This window comes from Meleagris gallopavo, chromosome 4 (genome assembly GCF_905368555.1).
Source record: "Meleagris gallopavo chromosome 4, MGAL_WU_HG_1.1, whole genome shotgun sequence".
Lineage (NCBI taxonomy): Eukaryota > Metazoa > Chordata > Aves > Galliformes > Phasianidae > Meleagris > Meleagris gallopavo.
In genome coordinates, this window is record NC_139407.1 from 26,932,465 (window position 1) to 26,955,332 (window position 22,868).

The 22,868-nt window shown below is 42.3% G+C and overlaps 1 long non-coding RNA gene across 1 annotated transcript in view; it reads left to right on the forward strand.

Annotated features, from left to right (window-relative positions):
- The first annotated feature begins 4,096 nt into the window (after positions 1-4,096).
- Positions 4,097-22,868, forward strand: part of LOC104910605 (uncharacterized) — a 183,446-nt gene continuing 164,674 nt past the window's right edge. Inside the window, exons 1-2 of the long non-coding RNA XR_014882958.1 lie at positions 4,097-4,172; positions 4,657-4,747. This is a non-coding gene — a long non-coding RNA (uncharacterized LOC104910605). The remainder of the gene's footprint in view (positions 4,173-4,656; positions 4,748-22,868) is intronic.

The following is a 22,868-nucleotide window of genomic DNA, read 5'->3' on the forward strand; positions in this document are numbered from 1 at the left end:
AGTGGAGCCAGTATTTAGACAAAACCTGTCTAGGTTTGGCTGTCGGGTTCTTGAACACCCAGCCTTCAGCACATTCGGGGGCCTTCTTAATATTTATTCACAGAATCATAGAATCAAAGGATGGTTGGACGGAAGGACCCTTAAAGCCAGTCAGCCCCAACCCCTGCTGTGGGCTGCTTGCCCCCGCCAGGTCAGCCTGCCCAGCGCCCCATCTTCTGCTCATCCTGAAACTTTAAATGGCTTTTGATTATTCAAGTAGTTTATCTGGAAACAGAAGTAGACTTTTGCTGTGTTTTTTGTTCTCTTAGTGAAGGATCTTAGATACAGAACAAAGCGAGTTAGGACAGAATGTTCCTAGCAGCTCATGCTGTGCTGCTAGCACTCTCCATTTATAGCACGTGAGTGACGCAACCTGAATTTGCCCTTGAACTGGAATCATTGTGAAGCACTGCACGTTACAAGTTGCAATACTTGAAAACATTCATTGTCGTGCTGCGTGTGGCTCAGCTGTGCAGCACTAGGCACACGAGAGGAAATAATGCTCTGGTTGATCACGGTGCCCTGGTGTCCCGCAGCTAGGAGTGAGGAGCAGGCAGGCTGCTGCCAGGCCTTTTTGCTGACACACCTCTTGCTCCTGGCAGAGCATAGGAGCCCTGATGGGCGGAGGAGCTGGCACCACTCACTGCTGGCTGTGTGCTCTCCGCAGCTGTGAGGAGCAGGGTTTCCCCTTTCTTGTGCACCCACACACTCCAGCCCAATGAGGGGGGGAAAATGATCGTGACTTGGGATCGCTTTTTAGAATAATCAAGCACAGCTCTTAGCTGAGCACAGCATTTATTCCTCTCTTGTTCTTTTCTGTGTTACCTTGGGTATCACCTCCTACTGAATGTTAAGGATTAGCAGGAATATAGAACATGAACAGTGTTATTGCTGGAAAGTCATTTGCAGACTCATAAATGTAAAGAAGCACCACTTCAGCACTCCTCCAAAGCTTTACAACTATTTACTTATTCCAGTTTGGATTGCTTTTCCTATTTGCTATGGACATCTGGGATTTAAGGCTCAGCACGGAACTGTCCTTTGCTCTGCCCTGGCTCACCAGATGTCTGGCTTTCTGCATGTGGTGCACAATGCCAGGTCCTACCAATAGATGACTAAACAAAATGAAATCAGGGTGTTGCTTGGAGAGACTGGCAGCTTCTCTGTGCCTGATCTAAAACTGGAGTAGCTATTCAATAAAGAAGGAATGCTAGGGCCCATGTCTCCCAGACTCTGTGCTGTTGATCTGAAATGGCTCATGTGTTGAACTTCAGAGCTGGGCTGCAAGTGGTCTTGCGTGGCTTGGAAAACAGAGCAGTGAAGTGAGGTAGTCTGTGGCAAGCATCCTTATGGCCTTTAGAGCATTCTGATAGTATATGTCCATAGGTGAGCCTGCTATCAGGATTGGTAGGAACAGCTTCTTGCTAGCCCATACTTTACTTTTTGTAAATCCCAAGATAAAGATTTAACTAGCACTTGTATGGAATAAGAGTGTGCTTTTTGACAGTAGTTACTGTTTGCCCTCACTACTCATGTTTTTAAGTAGACCTGTGCAGATACCAGTATGTTACCCAGTCATTATTGTGCCTAATAGCAAATTTTATTTCCTACTGATACTGTTTCATCTTTGCTTAGTTGTTGTTAATACAAACAAAGTCTGCTGTTATGGGAAGGCTACTGCTTCATCTTAAGAGCAAATAGGAAGAAAGGATATGACAGGCATGGAGCATTATAAATCCATGCCTCTCCTGTGAGACAAAACTTGAGACAGTATTAAAGTTAGAATATGTCCTTAATAAATAAATAAATAACAATTAAAAAAAATTACTGAATTCAAATGCAAAATTAGGTCTTATATCATAATTTGTAACAGATTTAATTAATTTCCGCTCCCATCTGCTTACAGAATTTGATCTAAAGCACAAGTCAAACTTCTATGAACCCTCATGTTGACCCATCATAGATGAGATTGGGTCTACAGGAAGATGGAACACTTTTGTGCACTGGATGAAAGCTTCAGCAATGTGTAATCTTTGTTAATTAGAAAGTGCTTCTGTGCGATCTTTGCTGACTGTGCCATTAACATTCTGTATGAGCCCACTGAACTTGGAATCTGGGGTGCAGAGTTGTTGCTGTGATTCTGCCTTTGTAGACTGTGTGCTGCTAATATCTTCTGCTATTTGTGATTGCTTTAAAACTCAGATCAATTAGTGCGTTAACTAAATGCTAATTCCTGGGGACAGTGTGAATGGTAGGGATGAGAAGCTGGATGCATAAAGAGGAACAGTGCTGAGAACAACCAGGACTGAGTCTGCCAATGAGATACAGGTAATTTATGGAGGACTGCTCTTCTTTTTGTTGAAGATGTGTGTTTTGCCAGTTCAGTTGCAATGATAAACTCTTTTTCTAAGTTATCATAGGTATGCTGTATAACTTAAATCTCCTTTGGTGAGGCAGTGCAGACCTGTGGCTGAGTCCTTGCTATACTTCTTAGTCATGGCTTTATCTCTGTTTCTTGTCTGTAAAGTGGGGGCTGAAGGGAGCAGCCATAAATTTGATCTTGTCTTAATGGGAAAAATACAGATAAAGACTGAAAAAAACACCGTCAGAAGATGTCTGGTAACAGGGGAGCCTGGCTTAGGAATCAGAAGTATCCTTGAGATGTGCAACTGGTATCTTTGAAATGCAGCAGGATACCTAAAAATTCCAGGTAGTAATGTCCTAGGAAACCTGTAATATAGAAAGGACTTGCTTTCTACCCAGAATGAGACCTCTCTCTGAGGCCTCCCTGTGCACAGAATTTTTAGATGTCTCCAAGAGAAGACAGGACCCTTGTCGGGGATGCATGGCTGACTCCCAGCTTAGTGACACAGGTCACCTTTGGAATTAGTTTGTCTGTTGTTGATTGGCCCCACTCTTGGGACTGGCTTGGTGAATGCTGTACCACTATTCCCTTGACATACAGGCACATACATATCTAGGTAGTCGTATTTGTTGCTTTACTGACAGTAATTTTCAGTATAATACAGAAAACCTATATGCATTGCTACTGTGCAAATATGTTTGCCTTCTAGGAGTACCTTGTAGTAACTTGTTATAGGCTTTCTGTTTAACTGTAAGTGTACTTGCTTTACTGATAGTAATTTGTAACAAAAGAATTCAAGAATAAGAGCTCCGCATCATTATGTATTACAGACTGCTGTTAGCTCACCATGAAGCTTTCCTTGCTGCTGTTTTTCAAGAACAGAATAAATGCCTCTGAGGTGTTACGGTAGTTGTAGTACCAAGTAACAATGCGTGTTCGCGGGCAAATAAACCCCCCAAAATGTACTGAAGCTAGATGTACTTGCTAATGGCTAGGCTAGCTTCTACAGAGATGTTCTCTCATTTTCAGACATGAATATTCAACCTCAGTCCAAATTCCCTACTGACGCAAGCACGGCTCTGCTGAAATCATCAGAACTCCACCCCCTTATCTCAGCAGTAAGTTAATCCCGTTCTTGCCTTTTCACTTAATTTCTTCAGCACAAGCAAACTGAAGATACTATCAGCATTTGAAGAAAAAAAGCTGTTTAGTTTTCATAACAACCGAGTACTCAGAGAGCAAAAAGAGAAGTTTCTCTCAGCTCTGTCCAAGGGCTGGTGGGAGTGCCACGGTCACACTGTGACATGTCATGCTGTGCTCACTCAGCTTGTGTCTATTTACCTGAGCAGGATTAAAGACCTGCAGTGATACCATTTAAATATACTCAAGGCGAAGTGGCTTGTAATTCAAAAGCCAACTGTGAGGAGAGCTGGACACCACGATGCGAGAGACGGTGAAACCTCGTCAAACAGAAGTCCTCCCTCGTGGATCCGCACGAGCCCGACAGCCTCGGTTTTGTACCCGTGTTGGGCGCTGCGTGCCCAGCTCTGCTCACCTCTATCCCGCGCGCCGCACCGTTCAGCCGCTCCTGCGCGTTCTGAGAGCGCCGCGGCCCGGAAGCAGAAGGAAAGGCAGTGGCGGCGCACAGGGCAGGGCGCCACGGAGCGCCGCGCCGCGCGGGATGCTGGGAACGGTAGGCCTGGGACAAGCCGAGTGCCCGTCGGCCATGTTGGGCGGCGGGGCGCGCAGGGGAGTGTCATTTTTCAGGGTACGGCTGACACTTCGAGGGGCAGACTGCAAAGCACAGTCTTTCCTACGGCCGCGGCAACTATGTCAGAGCGGGGACGAGCGGATTTATACGCTTTTTTAGAGGTTTTCCGAGGGGCGGTCCGGTCGGTGCCCCGAGGGCCCGCTCCTGCCGCCCGCCGACTTAAAGGCGGTACTGCAACCGCTGGAGGCGCGCGTGGCTCTACCAGCGTGTCCTGGGGCCCCCAAGCGTCGGCATGGTGCGCTGCACCTCAGCTCTGGGGCTGCCGTCTCTTCAATGTGCTTCTGTGAGTTCTGCAGAGCTTCACTTCCATGTTGGAGCAGAACCAGCTCCCCAGCTCCTGCTGGAAAGGCTTATTTTGTCAGTACAGCAGGAGAGAGAAACAGGGCTAAATTGCATGGAAGGGATGTAGGCTTTCCACCGTTGGAGGGCTATTCAGATTTGTGTCAGAGACAGCTTAAACAGATCGTTCTCTTCCTAACAGGCAAGGGATGTGCTCTTTGGGATATCTTTGAGTGAAGTAAGATTCTCCATTACATCTAAGCTGTGGATCTCGCTGCTGCAGGAGCCTGCAGGTAAATGAGAACTAAAGAGGGAGACAAAAAATGTGACTGATGCAAGATCATATTGCAAAACCTATTTATAAATGTAGAATAGTTGGGTAAGTTCATTTATGGGCGTTTTGTATAGGAAAAAAAAATGCCTACCAGATGCTAAAAAGATCATGAAACTCATTTGCATGACGGGAAGATTGAGGAATTGTGTGAAGCAGAGTAAAGTCAATGCAAAGTGGATGTAAACCCAATTGAGATATGTGGATAATCTCAAGTTAGCAGACTTTGTAACACTTAGTGCTAACAAGAAAAGATGCTTCGGAGATAAATGTTTGAGCAAAATGAAATATGAGTTAAATCCTGAGGTCATGGAGAGTTCACAAAGTTCCCAGAATCCTCCAGCTCCTTCCAGAGCTTCAGGGCTTGAGCTCTGTGTCAGTCCAGTGTTTCTTTTCTAGGCACTGTACCGGGGACACTCCCAGCACTATCAGTCGTACAGAGGGCAAAACAAATCCTCTCTTATTACCCAGCTCTTTTTCTTTCTCCTACCTCTTCAGTTTTGCTCCATCCACACATGAAATACAATTGAGTTACTCTGAGAAAAAAATAGATTTTTAATCTATTATTATTATTATTACTATTATTATTATTGTTTTAGTGACCAGACATTTTTTTCAGCTTTGTTAAGGGATTTATTAAGAAGTTGTACCCAAGAGGTGGTGACTTCACTGTAAGTTGCATTCACATGTGTTTCAAAAGTCAGCAGTTTGAAGTATTTTTGAGCCAGTTTTCAGAATCACCTTGACTATGGGGTTATGAATGAGCTTGAAATGTGGGTGTGGGGTTATGAATAAGTTTGAAATGTGGGTATTGAGAGGCAAAGGCAAATAACTTTGCTCTTGAACACAACATAGAGAACCAAATTGTATTGCCCGGGAAGTACCATTTTTTCTAGATGACCCACTGGGTGCCTATAAAAGTTGCTTGTTCAAACCTTCTTTTTGGTAGGAATAGTAATGATGGGATCTAAGTTTTCCTGGAGGTGTGCTTTACTTTCTTACCTATTAGGTCCAGCTGCGTATTTCAAGCAGCATAAACTATACAAGTTGACATTTTCTGGCTCAACTTCTGGCACAACTGAAATTACTTTATTAAACTAGCTTTTGCCTACAGTGCTGGTGTTCTATGTGTTCATTAGATGATTAATTTAGAACCCATGTCCCTCTGAAAAACAATCCTCCTAAAATGGCTTTCTATTTTTTTTTAAATCTTCCCTTTAATTCATATTCATGAGATAGAGCCCTTTGGGTTGTATATTAATATTCATATGATGAACCTCATAGCTAAAGAAGATTAAATTTAGATCTGTTAATAAAGAAGTATAACGACTAAAGTAAAATCTTCAAAGATGCCATTATCCTCCCTGAGAGTGAGTACTGCTGTACATATGTTGACGCTGAGCAAGAGAACAATATCAAATGAGTAAGCACCGTCATTTAGACCATCATATCCACAGGAGAGGTTTGAGCATACGCATAGCGATTCTCCTTTTAGGAAGATATCTGGTTTACAAGGCACTTTGGTTGTTTTGTGGTATTGTCAAAGAAAGAAGGATTTGGCTATAAGTACCATTAAGTCAATGTGTGTGGATGAGATTTTTCTACTGGATAAAACACTGACCATTTCAACAGCTGGAGGCTATTTAAATTAATTGATCAAATGGCTACCTTTTAACCACATTTGCATTTCTTTTTTTTGCCATATAGTACTTTATTTGGGTTAAAGCAGATATCCAAAAACAAATAGCGGGTGCTTCCATCCCCTTGATTACTTACATTATGAAAATTCTCTATAATAACGTGACATGATATTTTGCATGGCAGATCCAGTCTCTGTCAGGGAACATGCATTTGTGCCAATTCTATCTTCATTAAATTAGTGACTTCAGGTTTTACAGCCAAGATACATTTAGATTGCTGACACAGGTTTAAAGCTCTCCAGCATCTTTTTTATTATACAAAATAATGATAGTCCCCACAGCAGCCTTGGCAGCCCTGGGTTGAAGGGGACTCTGCTGCCACTGTCCTCGCACAGGGTTGTGGTCAGGTGATATGAGGCAGGCATGTGGGCTTTGTGCTGGAGCAGGTTGGGGGCATTCACACTCGTTCCTGGTGCTGCAGTGGCAAGGGATCTGTTGTAGCTAGATCCAAAATAAGCTATTTGTCCTTCTGAACATTTATGCACTGCTACAATTGATGTTTTTATTATCATTACTGGTATATCTTTGCTTTCTTTACAAAGTACATGTACTATAGTGCTCCATAGCAGAAGAGCAATACTACTATACAGTGCCGAACACGCTGTAGGGAGTCTGTGCTTGGATGATGACAGTGCATGGAGATTTAGGGGGGAGAGAGAGAGGCTCAATGTTTTAAGTGCTTTTCCAATCTGTAGTGCTGTAGTACTGAGTTTTCTCAGTACTTAGTATGACAACATACATTCTTAGAGATGGCTAAACTCCTCCTGAGAAAACTTTTCCATAAAAATCAGAGGGAGGTAGGCAACAAAGCAGGCTAAATTCAACATTACAACATGACAAAGTTGTAAGCTTATCAATTTGGGATGATAAGTCAGAAAACTGAGGCAATCTTTGCAGGCTTTTGCATTATTCCTAGGGGAACACCAAAGTCAGACAAGAAATAATTACTGCATTAAAATATCCTCCAAAAGACCAAAGTGACATTTAAAGTCACTCAAGTTGCTCTTATATTTTGTCTTTCTGCTATTTCCCCTGACTCGTTAACAAATGATTAAATTAATGAAAGGTCACGATTGTAATTTCTGTTTCCATATATGCATATGGAATCTTTGGCTTACCCATAAAGCAGCTACTAAGTACCACTATCATTAACAGCAGAGAATATATCGCCATACAGGAAACATTTTGGGAGAAGTTGAGAGGCCACATTCAGTCATTTGCCCCCTTTAATCCATCATTGCCTTCCCATTGCCTTGGCAGTCTGCCTGCTGCTCACTTCTCTCATTTTTGAGCTCCCAGATCAAAAAGTGTTTGTCATGGACATGCTTGGACTTCATATCACAATCCAACCGTTTTGTGTCCGCCTCTGAGAGGAAACACCGATGAAATAGTAGTTTCATTGATACTTTGTAGCTTTTAGTGGCTAATTCATGTTTGTTCAGTGTCTTTCAGTTACTGTCGCTGCTTTCTACTCTACCACAGGGCTTTTATAAAAGGGCGTGCAATAACCTGTCTCAGTCGCTTGAATTCATCTCATGGATTTCAACAGGAGATCATAAAATTCCACAAGACCCTGCGAAATCTTCTGCTAAGTGATTATTCTGTAGGAAATATCTTTTGTCCCATTTCCATGGAACAGATTACATTCTATGTTGCCCTGATGAATTAAACCTTCTTAAGCTTCTCCCTGAAACACTATCCATCACACTTTGCTTGTTGGTCTCTAGACAGCTTTTTCATCTGATATACCAACGGCAGATAAGGGGAAACATGGTTTAGTAATATCAAAATATCTTTCTCTCTCTTCTGTTTCTGCCTGTGTGGAATATGCTGACCTGAAAATGCCTTCTCAATACCAAACATCTTGCTACAGAATGAGGTTTTTGAAGTTGCTCAGCTTTGCAAAGGGATGGAGAGCCGTAGCTCCGCAGCCATCAACATCATATGTTCTCTTAGCTTTGTGGTGTGAGCTCTTCTGCCAAGGGTACTTTCCTCCAGCAAAATGAGGAACGCCATCAAGTTCATACAGGATGGACCAGAATTGCCAAGGGAATGAGGGTTGAACACAGCTATAAAGGATGCCATTCATCCGCAGAACGCCACTAGGTGGCAGCTTGGCTTGCTGTTTTTCTGCTAGATAACAGCCTGTTTGTATGATACACAAACTGTATGCCCTCAGAAACTGAGAAGCTGCTTAAAAAAATGCATGCTCTCCACCTAGAGCAATAACACAGCAAATCTCTATGTGTATACCTGTATCCAAAAGCAAACCTCTCTTATTCTGTAGTGATGTGAAGCTCATGCTTATTTATCCAGAAAACAGATTATACTAGCTAGATAATGTACTATTTATTGCCACACCAAGATTTGAGTTATTCTCTGACTGTTGCTCAAAATTTCTCCTGGCTATATTTTCCCAAGCGAGTAGACACAAGCTCTGTGCTTTTTAGAGAGAACATCTGCAAAATAAGATGTCTATAAAGGCAGTAGGGAGTTTAGAAGAATTGATAAAAGAACAGTCAGAAGCCGAGGTCTGTGTGGAAGTGGCTTTCCTGAATGGTTTGTGCTTTCAATATTAGTAGTCCCTCAGTCAACTCCTGATGTTAGCAGAGCAATGCAAGAGGAAATTATTTAAAAGTTCTACCTAGAAATAAAAATGAGGAGCACTGATGTGGAGTCATACAAATGTATAGAGGCACTTGTGTTGCCTTATTATAAGATACATTATTGCTCAATAGGTAGGTTTTCATGTGTTACCTTTGTAAAGGTGGAGTTTGTGTCACTTGAAGGGTGGGCTGGAGAGCTGAGATGACCCCTGGAAACAAAAGCTAGATCATAAAAGGCACTTACCTACACCTCGAGCAGGTCTTAAGTGGAAGTGAGAAGGCAAAGTTCAACTTCGTCATTTCAACCAAGGAATGTTCAAGGAAAATATCTAATCCTTTTTTTTCTTGTCAAAACCCTTCACTTTACTCTCTTCCAACCCCAAAACCAAGCTAGTATTTTTAGCTAACAGACTGGTGTGTTCACCCTGATGGGCAACTGAACTCCACCACACCTCTTTTTCACTCCCCCCCCTCCTCAAAGGAAGAGGGGGAGAAAATATTATGGAAATTGGTTCATGGATTGAAATAAGGACAGGAAAATTATCCACTGTCATGGGCCAAATAGATGCAATGTCAGGAGAGTAACATTATGTACTGCCTATTGCTAGCAGAGTAGAGTTGTGAGAAACTAGAAGCAAACTAGAATACCTTCTTCTCACCCACCCTCTTCTACCTCCTTCCCCCAGAAAGTGCCACAGGGGAACAGGGAATAGAGGCTGTGGTCAGTCCATAACACTTCAACTCTGCTGCTCTTTCACAGTAGCTCTCTGCCTGTGCTCCACTGTGGTCTTCTCCTGGGCTGCAGGGGACTTCTGCTCTGTGTCTAGAGCATCTCCTGCCCTTGTTCAGCAGTTTTTTCCCATTAATCTGCTCTCCCACAGCACACGCAGCTTTATCCATGGCTCAAGTGTGGCAGTGGTGGGTCCTTTATGGAGCAACTGGAGCTGGCTCTGATCTGACATAGGGCAGTGCTGGGCTCTGCTCACAGAGGCCACACTGCTGCTCTCTGCTACTGAAACCTCTTCACAAAAACCTAATAGAGGAACAAAACGCTGTATTGTTGTGATGGTATCTCCTACTTTGAGACTTCTCTGGGATCCAGGCTACTACCATGGGTTGCATTTTCCCATTATGCAACAGATTTTCAGGTTGTTGCTACTCTGTAAATGGAGAGAATAAAACTTAATTTCTTAAGTACAAGTTGTCTTTAACTCCAACCCACTCCTCCACCTTGCCAACTCCTAAGGATACTTATCAATTTCCACAGCCTCCAGACAGGAAACTTAATCAGGTTTGATATTTTGATTCTTTTGTGTCTTCCCCTCCCTTCTCTCTCCTTCTCTCTCATGCTCATCAGCAGCAGATCTCTGCTGTGTGGGAGCAGTGGGCTGACTTCCCAGTGGTCTGATGTAAGTTGTTTGGCAGGCACTGGTATTCCCAGGCTCCTTTAGCTTTGATAGTTCTCTGTGGTAGCTCCGCAGGTTTCCTTTGCGCTGAAAGTTATCCACCTTCCCTGCACTTGTCAGGGGTCTCTCCAAAGTCTCACTCACTTCCTATGGCAATGAGCTGTTCTAACAGATCACTGATTCTATCATGAGGAACACCAGTGCTCTGAGATCTTTCCCTACCTTTGTATTTCAGTGGGCATGTTAGGCCACAGTAGCTAAAAGTACAGTCTGAAAGTTTTGATTCAGACATTCCAATGAATGAAGGAGGGCTTTCCCTCATTTGGCTGTGGAGATAATTATCTTGTGTAGTACTTATTGTTAACACCTCCCTGCCCTTTGCTACCCCAGGTGAAATTGTTCTCTGAATAATCTCTCCTGTCTTTCTAGTTATTTCTCTTCAAACAAATCAGCTCTCTGATGCTGCTTTTCTTTGACTTTCGTAAGGCAGTTGACTGAAGAAACACTCAAGAGAAATGAGGAGAGGATGTGCTGTGTTTTCTGCTAATCACCTGCTCAGTCAAAAATCTTAGTCTGCTAAGTGCCATGTATTTCAGTGATACATGTGGAAAGAACATTTTAAAATGGATTAGTTTTTCTTGTTTCATCAAAGTGATTGGCATCTTCTTACTTGTGACTTCACAGGGCACTTTGCTTATTGTGGGTTTCTGTTTCCACACCCTGCCTCCCCACCAATTCACAACTGCTCATGCACACATAAAATAGCCTCTTAATTTTAGTATTGACATTCACACTGATGTTTTAGGATTCTGCCAGACTTGGTTATAAACCCACACCTGCCTCCTACTGCTATCGAGAAGTTCAGCAACAAATATGGCAAAATTAGCACATTTTTTTAGCAAGCGTATTTGTGCACAGCTGTGTTCAGGTAATGGAAAAGGGATCCTGAAAAATGGGAAAAGTTGATTTGGTAATCCCATAATTCAGCAATGGTTTGTACCAGAGATGAGGGATTATTTATATCTGGATGAGAAAGGCATGGGGTGTTTGGCATTCAGAGAATCAGCTAGGCACCACCTCACTGTTATTTAGAAATAGTTTTCTATGAACTGTGTTACATTTTTGTTCTGCATAACTTGGGGCTTCACCATGAGTCTGTCTTTGTGGGGCATCTTGAAATCTTTCTGTCCAACAAGTCCATACAGGAACAACTGTTCTGTGCTGAAAATGACCTTGTAGTTGTCATCCCTCCCAGGGATGATGTTCTCCTTCACTTGCCACCCCTTCTCTGTTGTTCTAAGTTCTATGTACTTTACATCAGAGACACAAAGGCCTCTTGGAGGAAAGGATGTGGAGAAAACACTGTTGTTTTTCTTGGCTTTGTATTTGGAAATGGCTGAATGACATCAGCCTAAATGAGTCACCTTCCTCCCCCGAATAAGCAGTCTCAAAAAGACCCTGAAAAATATCCTGCCAAATACTCCAGATTTGGTAAAGATGTAAACGCTTTAAGATGGGTTTGTAATGGGAAGTTTCAAACGTCATTCTGTAATAAATGCTGTATTTATAATTGTAGCATCGTACAGATCCTTACAGAGGAGACTGCAATGACGCTTGGAGAGATGTGTTGTCTTCCTGTTCCTTCATGAGGAACATCTCATCTTGCTTTTGGTGGAAGGCACAATGTCTTTCCTCAAGATGTGGGGCACAAATTTATGAAGAAAGACTTCATCTGCCAGGCTGATTTTCTTTAACCGTTCATAGAATTTTCTACTTGGATAAAAAATGGTGTATGTTGAGTGGAGCCAGAAGAAGAGATGAGGATCAGGAAAAGCCAAGGTTCACACATCGAAAGGAGCAGAAATGCTTGTGGATGGGAATATAGCAGATCTGAACATCTGTTTTTCTTCCTAATTTTATGGGCACTTTAGTGTGAGTTTTCAGTCTGCGATTTAACCTAAGAAGACCAAGGCTGTTTGTGCCTTGAATTTTTCCTGCAGCCCTCTAACCAAGACCCACACATTGAAATCTTTTTTATTCATTGTAGCTTTGATTAGCCATGCCAATTTATCAGAGAAAGCAGGTTTTCAGAGAATGTGTTTTAAAAATATAGATTAGATGTTCTTTTTCTGGATATTTCTTCTGTTAAAGCTGAGGATACCTTCAACTCCACGTGCTGTTGACTTTGTTTAGAATAGCTATTGTGCGGAAAGGGCTAGATAAAAACATAAAAAATACTAAAAAAAAAAACCCAACCAACTACCAGATAAACAATGATGACAACCAATGAGAATAATGACAAATTGCCAGTTCTTGTATTTTTATCATTAACCTTCGTAATTTGATTGGAAACCTTGAGGTGGTGGGTACTTTTCTTAAAGTCCTGGTTACTGGAGTTATTTGGGGAGTTATTTGAGGAGGGTCTCAGAAGTTAGATACTGGATTTTTTCAAATATACACCTGTAACAGTTAGGACTGCAGAAGGTATGATTTGCAAAGTGATAGTCATTACTTTGGAGGAGAATGTTACATTTTTTTTAAATTTGTTTTTTTTTTTTTAATTTTATTTCATACATTCAAAACAGATTTATCTTCATAGAGCTCTTGATGGTACTGAGGCTTGCTTCATAAGGAGATACTCACAAATATTTAGTGGCACCAGGTAGAGAAAACATCTCAAATCCCTAGGTCCCTAATTCTTTTAGCTGTTGGAAACTTTCAGCCCTTAGATGTTGAAATCAAGGTAACTATGGATAAGGTAGCTTGGAAGTAGGACTTTTATGTGATGTGATTCTTCTGCTTAGTGAATTCTACTTTGAAGACAGCCTTTTTATGCTTACCTTGGTAACTAAGGTGATCAAGGTATGCCTCTCTCTGTATATTGAGCCAGAAGTTGAATGGCTCACCAAAATTCATATTTTGCTTCAAAGGCACACATTATTTATCCACTTTTCCAAATAAACTGCATGGAAAAATGTAAATGAAGCATAAAGCTCTTATGAATTGAGCCCTAAGCATTTTTCTTTTTAGCATATAAACTACTAGTCAGGATGTGATAGGAATGCATTCAACACTTTTTCAAACTATAATTATGTTTCCCCCAGTGAAACTCAAATACTCGATACGGCCCTGCTGCAGCTATACTAGACAGGTAATAATTGGAAAATGTAACTCAGAAGTTTTATCTCTTACATGGTAAAAGGTAAGGTTACATGCTGCATACGGAAGAGATTGTGTTAAGTACAAAAAACTGTGCTATGTTAATTTTACATTTGTAGCCCGCTCCAGAGCTGTATTTTAAGCTGCTGTTTTGCTTCTTTTCTTTCTTTGAAACTGTACGTGGTTTGGGTCCCTGCAACTGCTGAGGAGTGAACATGGGGACATGGGGACAAAGGGGAGACGCTGCCCAAGTGTCCTCTGTGAGGTACATAGTTCACAAAGCTTCTGTCTCCAATTGTACTGGCGTTATTTTGCACTCGGTGTCATGATGTTCCTAACAATTATGGCGCTGAGATTCAGCTAGTTCATTTTGTGCTGCAACCAGGAAGAACTGTAGGCTATCTCTCCTAAACTCCAGGAGCCAAACTAAACAGGATGGGGCCTTTTCTCTTTTTGTTGTTGTTGTTGTTGTTACTGTGGTGGGGCTTTGATGAGAATTGTTTGTAAGCTCTTTGCTGTACCTGGATGCTGCCATTTGGACTTCAAATACAAATCAGTCCACAAACTTAAGTCTGGCTAAAGTAAATTTAATTTTAATTGATGAATTTAGTGGAAAATCTTGACTTTTTGGTGAACATAAGGTCGTAATTTATTTGAGGTGCTTATTTCATTTAGTTTGCAATTGTTGGCAAATGTCTGGTTAGTTGTATCTGTGCAAATATGAGAATGCTATTAGACATGAACCATTGACCAAGTCTAAGACTAAGGTTGAATCTAGCTGCACTTAGGCTCTGAAAGGAGTTTAGAAAGCAAGAGAATCCATGCCAAACCTTGTGACTCAATAGGAGGGTCTTCTTTACCCTTCATACCTCCAGTTCTTGTACGAGTCATGCTAGCCAGAGGACTCTGACCTTGCCCAGAATGGCCAGGTCAGGCAGAGGCTATTGTGATGCTAGCAGGCTTCTGTTGTGCATTGTCTCCTTCCTTGCCCCGTACTCACAGCATATGCTACCTTGGCATTATTGAAAAGCAGGTGTGGCAACTCTGGATGGGTTACTATTTTGGTGTGAGTAAAGCCTGGATATGACTGAAACACGAGCTGGTGCCGCTAGGTGGGCCACCATCTCGTGAGTAAATGATGTGTCTCATGCCCTGGTGGGTATGCATATCCTCAAAGTTAGCATTCCCTGAAACTTAACCCTGTGGTGTACGTGTGTGTCTGTGTGAAACTGAATATAAATGGGGACTGGACAGTCCAAAGTAAATAAGGCTCTCCTTAAGGGAAGCCTGGCCCAATTTATTTACAAACAATTACTCCAATAAAACTTGCAAGCTTTTAGAAAACTGAAATTACAATATCCATTATGAACTCACTACAAAAATTAAATAAAAACAAAATAAATTAACGCTTTCAGTTTTGATTTTAAAAAATGAAAGAAAGAACAAAACAAACCCAAGGTATTAAAGACTTAGTTGCAGGACCCTTGTGGTGTTGGTACAGTGAGGCTTCTAAACAGTGCACTGACTCATAAACTCGGAGTCTAACAGTCTCCCAGAAAAAAAATAAAAAAATAAGGAAGTTAAAAGTTTTGAAGGAGAAATTAACTTATCAACAAGCTAATCCACCTCAGCATTTATGTCTTTCTATTACACATAGTACTGATCTAATAGAGCTGGATATTGTGAGTGACCTTACTTATTTAGGTTATTTTTTCTTGTTGATTGCTGTATCTTCTGGGTTACTTGAGTGAACAGGAGGAGGAAATTGACTCCACCATGAGCCCTAAGCATAGACCTTATCTAAACTGTCCTATTGCAGGAAAGAGGTAACCTGTCAGGGATTTCTTATTCTGCTTTATGTGCCTGTGACTTCACAGACATTATATAGTGTTCTGAAGTTATAAATGCTGTGGGCATTGCAGGACAATCTGTCCCATATCCTCTTACAACTCTCCTAAGTGTTTCAATTGGTCCTATATCTGATTGTCACACTTTTTTCTCAAGTCCTACTACTCAGTCCTTCAGATGAAATGTTAAAAGATATGCCAGAGACATGGCAGGATGAATTCATTTCTCTCTTTCATCTCTAGCAGTTTCACCCTTCATTGACACCTGTCCCTCTCTAGATTTTTAACTGTCTCTCAATCTGCATCACATTCTCTTTCAGAATTTCATTATTGTAGCACAACACACTTGGACCTGAGAAGGACTTCTGGCTCTGCAGTGTTTACCTATTAACACTCAGATTCTTTATGGCACTCTCTGATGTCTTCCTGGCAGCACTTCACTGTTTTACCCTAGCTTGCTCTTCTGTCACGCTCCTTGGAACACACTAACAAAGAAGGGATGATTGCTGCAATGACAGTGAGATCTTCCAAAATTTTCTGTGACACACATCACTTCTGCATAACCAATCCCATTTGCCTGACCTGTAACATCGGCTATCATATATAAAGCAGCCCTGCAGCACATCTCAAAGCCTGGGGACTTTTTACTAATCTGCAGACAGATTTCATCCCAGTGCCTATGTACTTGTAATTGTTGAGATGTTTGCAGAATGGGCTGAAGCTTATTCCTGCAATCATGCTTATGCCATTACAGTAGCCAAGAAACTTCAAAAGAGACTTGGTACTGATTTGGCATTCCTCTTACAATAGGTAGTGCATGAGGCACTCATTTAACAAGACAAGTGATTGAAGATATTTGCAAAGCTTTAAATGTCAAGCAGCACCTGCATTGTGCCTACTATCCTCAATCCAGCAGTGCAGTAGAAAGAATAAAGTCTGGCCTGACAAGGAATTGTGCTAAGATGTGCAGAAACAGGACTGGAATGGCCAGATGCGGTGCTGCTAGCGTTGTATGTATGTAGCACAGCAAACGGGAAACATCAGCTTTCTCTTCATCAGATTCCCATGAAATGGCCTATGCTGTATGTCTTCCTCACTCACCACCAGAAGCACTGCATAAATGTGAATTTTTATTTAAAAAAGAAGTCATGTCTGATTTTCCTGCCTACTGTACTTAATTTCAGACTCTGCTATCATAGTCTGGTTTCCTATCACCATCCAAGAAAATACCAGATCTTGCTGTGCAAAGTATGTTGTAAACTCTTCTCAGCTGTCGAGGATGCTGGATGCTCTGTAAAGGAGAAAGAGCAAGGAGCCATAGGTGATCACTGGCAGGGCAGGGACCTCACCAGCCAAGATTCAGCCTACAGTGACCAAGCAAAGTGAGCAGGCCTGAATCATAGAATGGCTTGGGTTGGAAGGGACCTTAAAGGATCATGAAGCTCCAACCCCCCTGCCACAGGTAGGGCCACCAACGTCCATATCTAATAGTAGACCAGGCTGCCCAGGGCCCCATCCAACCTGGCCTTGAACACCTCCACAGACTGGGAGGTTCTGTTCCTCTCTCTCGGCAGCCTGTTCCAGGACCTCATTACTCTCTTGGTAAAGAACTTCCCTGATATCCAACCTCAATCTTCCATCCTTCGACTTACAACCATTTCCCCTTGTCCTGCCATTTTCTACCCTCCCGTTATCATCTGAGCATCCAGGCTATCGTACAACTCTGAGATAATAAGCAGGTCAGAATGCAACTCTGTGAGTTAGGACTGGGGTCAGTGATAAGGTCAGACATAGTCCAGACGTCTTCAAGCAAGCCTGCAATGATGGGTCAAGTCCAGATCTTCCTGTTCAGAGGCCAGATCAGTGGTATCCATGTCTCCCCTGGGCTCAGCTGCAACATGTCTGAAGATGCACTCTCCAACAGTGCTGCTCAAAGGAGTGAAAGTTCAGGCCTGTGGGACTCATAGGATTATGGGCAGGAGGTGGATGGTGGCCCAGGAGGCTAATCAAGGCCTTCGGTGTCTCCCTCCCAGGTCCTGACATCAGATTGTCCATTAGGGCTCCTGCTGCCATCACCTCTTTGCAATTGCAGCTGTGCCTTTCTGATGTCTGAGACACCTGACTTCATATGTTGGTGTTTAGCACCAAGATAAAGGCAGTATCCAAGAGTGAACCAAATGGGGAGTTGCCAGCAGCCTTCACTGGTAGCCTTCCCCTTCTCTGCTCATCCTTTCTTGGCCCCATGCAACAAGTTAACACAGACAAAACCTCAAATGCGGATGAACAAATCAACATGTCTTAAAAAATGTTGCAAAGTTTATATTTTCTTTAAAGTAGAATGAATTCCCTAACCTGACTCCCTTTACTTGAAGCTGAAGTGCTGTAGCCCAGGGAATAAGCTATGTAATGCAGAAATGTACAGCCACACCTCAATACATATTGCTCATGAATTCTGTAAGTGAAACTTTACAAGGTCTGACACTAAAGCTTCCATGTTAAAATGCATGTACTCTTTTGGAAGCAGAATAATGGCAGTACAGTCTTCTTAGGGTATTTGAAACAAAAACATTAAGTATCTTTGAGACTTGGATTTTCAAACTTAACCAAAATGATAATGTTATTCTGTTCGTTTATTTATTTTACTGGCACTGAACTACTTCTTTCCTGGAGTGGGAGGAGGATTGAGAAATTTCAGCTTGACAGTTGAAAGGTCTGGGTGAAATCCACACTGAAAATATGGCTAGAAGGGAGCTGGAAAACTGCTAAGTACTTGACATCACCACCAGAGGATAATTTTGCTTTGCCGATTTAATCAATCTGAGACAAAAACAGATGTAAAAATGACAATAAAAATAGCAGTTTGTCTCCTCGACTGTAATATCAGTAGGAATTACGTTGATTTTTCTGCACGGGTATACCTGGCAGGTTTGGTCTTTCCCCAGAACTGCTCCAGAGGGCACTCTTTACCTTAAATTCACTTACTGCCCAAGAAAAGCACAGGGCTTTAGTAATGCAGACTTAAAGTCTGTTTGCCACTGAAGTGCAAATGTCATTTTATCACTTCACTGGTCACAAAACCCTCTCTGGCCTTTCTAAGAAACAATATATCCCAGTGTTCCTTCTTTCCAACATATGCTCCAGAAGGAGCCAGATGTTTATTATGTTTAGTAAGGTTGGCTGGAAGATTAAGAGTGCTGTAGACAAAATATTTCAGAGAAAGATTTAGGTTGTATTGTAGCTGCAGAATTGTGATAGGGTATGTCATAGAGAGGTTTTCTTGCTTATTTGTTTCCCCACCATTCAGGGCTGAGCGCTTAAACCAGCCTTCATTCTGGCTGCTTATGGTAATAGCTTTAGCTCTATCTTATTAATAGGTGATGTCAGGAAGGGAGGACAAGGCAGAAATAAGTTGCCTGGTGCAATGAGCTTTTTTATCTGTTCTAAAGGTGCCCTGGGATAGAGCGGTGTTCAGTTACCTAGATAGAAAAGAGAGATGAGTGTCCATAGGATGGCACTAAAACACAGTGTGTTTCCTAAATGTATGTGTTGAGCTTAAAAACGAATCATATGGCTGTGACACACAAGCCTGCATTCAGCTCCTGGACTGAGTGTAAGCCCACAGATAAATTCTTTATCTTGTCAGGGCTTTGCTTTGTTGTCCGTGATGTGTATGTGTGTGTGCGTGCACAGGAAGGACATCTCACTGATCATTCAAGAGTCAGTGAGGATAAATGTTGCTGATGGAGTGCAGTGGTTGGGTCTGCATCAGGGGAGGATGTACACTGCAGCACAAAGTGCATCCAAACCATTTTTGCTCTCATTGGAAGTCTAACTAAACCTGTTTCCCTCTGGGAGAATTGCAAGAGTTTTATCTCTAAGGCAGTAGCAAAGGGGCAAATTCCTACTGTCAGCTTTTGACTTCAGCAAGAATGAACAAGCATGGGAGAAAGGGCATGCTATGGACTTGACAAACCTGAGTCCTGTCCACACAGCAGCTCTAGCAGGAAAGCGCCTGACAAATGTGTTCTTTGTTTCTTCCTCACTCTGATGTTGTGCAGCTATTCTATTCCTCCAAGCCCAATGGCATGGTGGGAAAGAAAACAGCTCTCGCAGAGAAGGAATAAGGAACACTCTGGGGCAGAGACTGTTATTTTTCTACATGTGTACTCATGGAGTGCTGTCCCCAGTCCATGGGCCCCAGGCGCTCACTATAACAAAGTCAGTTTAATAAACCTGCCAAAAGGCTGGGAGGAGCAGACAGAGGTATCGGGGGCATATGGGTGGTCAAGGGAACACTTAAGGGCTTGAGAGCATTACCATCCATGCTGATGTCCCTAAGACTAGGCTCTGTCTCCCACAGTCCTTTTCCAACTATGGGTGCTGGTTAAGATTTCTATCCTAACAGCTGGGAAGGCCTCCTGGGCCACTGTGTACAAAGCATTGAGTGGTCCTTGTCCCTGCCTCAGCTGGATGGAGAACACTGCCTAAATGAAAGAAGACATAGGAAGAGCCATGCAAAACAAACACAGAAGTGGGATTCCGGTAACCTTTGTGATAGAAAAAGTGAGACAAATAGAATAGTGGGACAAGAAGGGAGAAGGATGGCTGTTCTTTGGGAAACAAGAAGTTTGATGTATAGGATTCAATGCCATACCTGGAAAGCCCTGAAATAGTGCTTTTGTGCTGAGTCCTACTGAAGACGCCAGAGTTTAGGCAGCAAGGTTGCCGATCAGAAAACTGAAGCGTTTGGATCAGTATGGTTTTCAGGGACATCAGCGTGCCATCAAAGTAGGGCTTTTGTGCTCATGCAGGTACTGGGAAAAATACGTTGCCTCATCCAGAGATTGAATCTGGCAGCCCTACCATGCCCAGGGACTGTCCCAGTGAGCTGCCCCTGAATTCATCCTAAACCTAGGAGATTCACCAGGAGAAGCTGAATATCTGTTTGAGCCTTTGTATCAGGGCAAAACATCTAGCTGTTTTCAAAGACATTAAGGGATGATTTTACAACTAAGCTGGTTGTTCATGAGCTGTTTGCTTTGATTATAGGCTATTCATAGGGTGTTTCCTAACTCGTTTTATCTACTGCCTGATTTGATAATAACTTTTTAGAATAAGAAAATTAATGACTAGTAGCTAATACACACTCAAAGGATGATTTCTCTGGAGAGTATGTTATGAAAGAATCTACAGACTTTGTTGTTTTGCTATCACTTCCTTGCATTTTGTCTATGTCATGCATCTGTGCTTCCCACATAAAGGTCTTTGGAGACAACAAAGTCATGAATTCTTTGGTATTATTTGAAGACAAGAATGCAGTGGTGTGGTAGGAAAGACAGACCTTCAGTTGCAGGAAGCTGCAGAATCTGCAGGGAATGTTGATGTCAGATGGGACGCAACTGACTTAGTGTGGCAAGAGTGTGCTGAACAGCAAGCTGTCTGGACTGATTGGCAGGGCTTTGAACTAGATTAGACAGGGGAAGGGGATGTACTTCTGAATGACAGAAAAGGAGCCACTGAGCACTGACATTTTGGGAAGCAGAGGGAAAAACCTCTGATTTGTCCCAGAGGAATTAGGGAGTATCCTCTAGAAGGGTAACATGACTGCTAGCCCAGCTGAAGTGCCTCTACACCAATGCACACAGCATGGGTACTAAGCAGGATGAGTTGGAAACCAGGATGCAATTAGAAAACTTTGACTTAATTGCTATCATGGAAATGCTTTGGAGTACATCAAACAAATGGAACACTGCAATTGAGGGCTACAGGCTTTTTAGAAGAGATAACCTCCAGGGAGATCTCATTGTGAGCTTTCAGTGCTTAAAGAGGGCTCATAGAAAAGGTGCAGACCAACTTTTTACAAAGTCTGATAGTGACAGGACAAGGGGGAATGGCTTTGAAGGGAGATTTAGGTTAGACGTTAGGAGGAGATTCTTCACTGAGAGCGATGAGGTCCTGGCACTGCTGCCCAGGGAGGCTGTAGATGCCCCATATTTAGAGGCACTCAAGACCAGGTTGGAGGTGGCCCTGGGCAGGCTGATCTGGGGGGGATGCAACCAGCCCATGGCAGGGATTTGGGGCTGAGTGCACTTTAGGGTCCTTTCCAATCCTATCTGTGATTCTGTGATACTGCTTTCTAGAATACTGATATCCAATCGGTGATCAAAGGGTAGAATAACTGTGTTTGTTCTGTAGTATGGCAGTTTTGAAACATTATTTCTTTCTTAAGGGATCTTCACAAAACATTTAAAGAAGTTTTTAGTAGTCTGTTTATCAAAGCAAATACGTTAGAGGATCAGAACATTACTGTTGTCTATTAAAATCTATTCATGGTAAACAACATGAAATTAAAGCATTTTTCATGAGATATATCTTTCTGAGGGTTGTACAGGAGGTAGTATGCATCTGAGAGATGCTGCTCCACAAGCAGGAAGCGTTTGGCAATTAGTGGGTGAAACCTGGAAGGCCGCGCTACACTTTGCTCGCTGCAGCACTGCTGAGAAATGTCTGCCAAGTCAATATGTTGCCAGAGTTGAGAAGCTTTGAAAACCAAGTTCTAACAGCAGACAGGAGGTTAAGTCAATGAGAAAGTTCTTCCTCTTCATTGGTGTTTCATCTATGGCAGAGTCTGGTGTGCTGGTCTTGCTCCAGCAGGAGTTGGTGCTGCCTTTTCTCTCTCCTAGGTGTGTCTGGGGATTGGAATCTGCCCTACAAAGAGCTGTGCAGAGCTTTTACACTTGCTTGAAAGCAAAAACTGAAGATTTTGGAAGTTGACTATTATCAGCTGAGGGCATGAGCGGTATGTTTCGGTTTTCACTCTTGGCTTGTGTTATCCTTTTGTATTCACGAATGTAAGACCTGGGGGTATGTTGCTGAATAGTCAAATCTTTATTGCCAGTGTTTGATGCGTGCTAGTGGCAGTTCAACTCATGAAAGGAATGCATCAGTGACTGGCCACATTTCCCACTCTATACCTATTACCCCCCAAGAATTTGATTCTGTCAAACATTCTGTATATATGGAGAAACTCCTCTGACTTAGAAATGCTTAACAAATACCATTAGACAATGTACACACAACTTTACTGACTGCCAAAGACAGGCCTCCAATCAATTGATGGTTTGACTCTTGATATTACAAAATAGGATTTGGGGAATGAAGCTCAGAGAGATGTTTGAATTAATTGAATAATTCATTTTAGCATTAACATGATGAAAGAATAGATCTCCTGTTGGGAATTAATGTATAATGCATACATGGAACTTTCTGTATGCCTTTTATCATTCAGAGCAACTGTAGGCAAGATGGTAATGTGGAAACAATTAAAATTTAAACAAAGGAAATTTTTGTAAAGATTTTTTTTGA